The 3,086-nt window shown below is 49.9% G+C and overlaps 1 protein-coding gene across 2 annotated transcripts in view; it reads left to right on the top strand.

The window, feature by feature from the left end:
• LOC138684011 (myogenesis-regulating glycosidase-like) overlaps positions 1-3,086 on the top strand; it is a 36,163-nt gene that overhangs the window by 24,981 nt on the left and 8,096 nt on the right. The gene's annotated exons all lie outside the window — the stretch shown is intronic.

Below are 3,086 nucleotides of genomic sequence, written 5' to 3'. Positions count from 1 at the left end.
GAAGGGTCATTTTCTATTTTGGGAGAATTTTTCCCACCGAGATGAGTTTAAGCACCGTTATAGGTCACGGTGGAGATAAAACCTTGCAAACTGGCTGCGGGGGTCCTGGAGTCAGTGGGTGATGGAAGGGGGAGCTGAGGTCCTGGCCAGGGAGCAGGGTCCTGATGCGGGTCTGCTCTGATCCTTGCCCTGAGACTTGCTCGGGTCAAGTTTGGTTTTTCATGCATCAGTGTGGGCTCTGCACAGGGGGGAAACCACACATCCCTCCCCAAGGGACAGCAGTGAGGACTATCATCGGGTGAAACAGCAGCAGGGAAACCAGAGTTACAATTTTTCTAGCAAGATGCTCCCATTCAGCCACATCCTCTCTGCACTTGTTTGTCCCACCTGCTCTCAGGGGTCATTCTCACCTGGATATATCATCAATCCTTTTGCATAAAAATACATAAAAGTGACGACTTCACTTTCACTTTCGGGGTCCAGTCCTGGATGGCACCAATGTCACACCTCCCAGCTCTGCCCATGAGACCAGGAGTCACTTGGAGAGCTGGGAGCTGCTTCATGTAGTGGCCAAGCTGTCAAATTAAAACAGCACAGCATCATCAGCCATGCAAGGGCATGGGCTCACGTCAGAGCCTTGCAAAAGTGCAGTTCCCTCTCTGCCCAGCCCTGGGATGATGGCTCCCAGCTCTCCCCTTCTCACAGCTTCTGTCCATTTCACACACAGGAAACTGAGGCAAGTAGCGGCTGCGATCTGACCAAAGCCATGAATTCTGTCTCTGAGCTCCTGAATCCCAGATTTCTCCCAATCCACTAGATCACAGCTGCTTTTTAACACCCAGAAAGCCTTTCCGTGTATGTTCCAGGAAGGTGTCCTCCTTCCAGGCAGGGGGCTGCCAGGAGTCTTTGGTGCAGTGTTAGCATAGGAAGGACTGAGCAGGGTCAGGCTACAGGTCTACACCGAGGTCTGAATCCAGCAGGGACCCACAGAGCTTGCTGAGGGAAAACTAAGAAAATTGTAAGTGCATCCCCTACTCTTTTCCTGCCATTTTCAGCTCAGGATTTCTCGATCCCAGTGTGTTTAGCAGATCTCCTACCTCTGTGTGATGGGCAGCTCAGATTTTCCCCTGGGCAAGTCCCTGTCACCTCTGTGGGGAGAACATCATGTCCTCATTCCCACCACTTCCTTTCTTTCTGCAGGTATTTAGCCTTGCCAGGACCTTCCTTCTTATTCTGAGTCTCCTCTGTTCCTTTTGGGGCCTTTTAAACTCTGTGCAAAGCCTTTAGGATATGCAGGCATTTTGTCCTCCAGGGTGTGATTCCAGCTTTTTGAAGGACATCTTGCTTCAAACAACCTCTCCCACCTGCTCTTAAGCCACGTTCACTTTCTTGCCCTAAGGAAAGGAAAAAAAGGAAGGAAAAGTCTTCAGCTTTTCTTCTAGAGGGCATGTGCTGCTACTCCTCTTCCAATGTGATGTCCTGAAGCATCTCCACTCAGCTGTGCCCTGGGTCTGGTGCCATCACCTCTGGCTGGCATCGAGGTTGACAAGAGGTGCCACAGCACAGAACCTGGCTGATGTCCTTGCTGCCCACCGCACTGCCCTGGGACACTGGACCAACATTCTGCTCCATCTGGAGATCTGCTCCATCTGGAGATCTGCTCCATCCAGAGATGCAACTTAACACCTTATCCAAAGGCAAATCCTTTTTTTCTGGCTTTGGCAAACCATGCCACTGAACACCCCACTAGCGCCGGATTGAGGAGAGCCTAACCCAGAAACTGATGCCATATTTAAGCCCTGGAGAAAAGTGGTCAGTCTAAAAGTGATGTGTCAGTACAGACCAAATGAACCAGTTGAACATCAGCCACTGAGATTTTTAGGGTTTCAGGACACCACTTTGGCTTTATTTCTTATACATCCAGGAAAGTATTTGCATATAAAATTGCTCTGTAGCCTTAGAGCTCATTCTTCTGTGATGCATTGGCTTGCTTATGGCATGGCATAGCCTCATGTGTAAGAATGCTTTCTTCAATTTGTTTCCACAGCTTTTCCGGGGCTGCCCCTAGGAGAGAGCAATCTACTTTCCAGCTGTGGTCTCTCTCATGTGGCGCCAGATAATCCCATAATTTCTGGCTCTCAGTCACGTAATTTCCATGTCAGCTAGTCCTTGCTGACCCAAGTCCCATGGAGCAGCCTTGGTTTTGGCTCCAGCATCAGCTTTATGGGTGCATTGCTTTTTCTCATCCTTTTGCAGCTCATGGTGGATTTAATCAGAGTGAAGTAATGATCTAGTGAAACTTCATCTCCTGCTAGGGCCATAGTATTACCCACCACGTCTTCAAACACAGGGATCACTCACCAGACACTCAAATGCAGCCCTGTCTGGTGTGGGACAGGCACTGCTTTCTGGCACACAGCAGCTGGGAGAGAAAGCAGAGACAAATATTTTGCTAGCCTAAAACCTGTGGGATGCTCAGGAAACAGCACAGCCATCCATTACGCTTTCACCGCAGCCTTGGAGCCAGCATGACTCTGTATGACACTGGGGCCATCAGCAAGCAGCTTAAAATCTGAGCTCAATGCTGTACCCTCAGTGTCATCCCAGGACAGGAATGGCAAAACTCGCACCAGGTCCCCGGGGTGAGGAGGGCTGGGGCTCTGGGGGGTTCTCTGGTTGTTCAGTATTTTAGGGATGAAATCTTCCCCTCTTTCTGGGTATCCTCCTTTGGGCAAGGTGCTCATTAGCACCTGCTCATTAGCTTTCTTTTCAGCTGTCTGTCCTTTTGCGGGTTTTTCCATCTGGGTACCTGAGTCAAAGTGCTTGTGAAAGGATCAGCTTCAGCCATGCAGGGTAATTTCTGAAAAACCCAGGGAAGTCTCTCTTGCTTATGACCAGGCTGAATTTCGATGTTGAGACCCCTATCACATCCCTCTGTCTGCTGGCTGGCACTAATCACGATTCATTCCTCCATCCTCATCCACTTTGAAGATGTGGTTTCATCGCCCTGGTCAAAGCTGGGTAAGTGCCAAGGCAAGCTGAGGAGTCTGGCCATTGTGGGGTTGTCTCTGCAGTGAAACCTTTGA

This window comes from Haliaeetus albicilla (genome assembly GCF_947461875.1).
Source record: "Haliaeetus albicilla chromosome Z unlocalized genomic scaffold, bHalAlb1.1 SUPER_Z_unloc_1, whole genome shotgun sequence".
Classification (NCBI taxonomy): domain Eukaryota; kingdom Metazoa; phylum Chordata; class Aves; order Accipitriformes; family Accipitridae; genus Haliaeetus; species Haliaeetus albicilla.
Note: the sequence above shows the minus strand (reverse complement) of the source record. Positions and strands in the feature narration are given on the sequence as shown.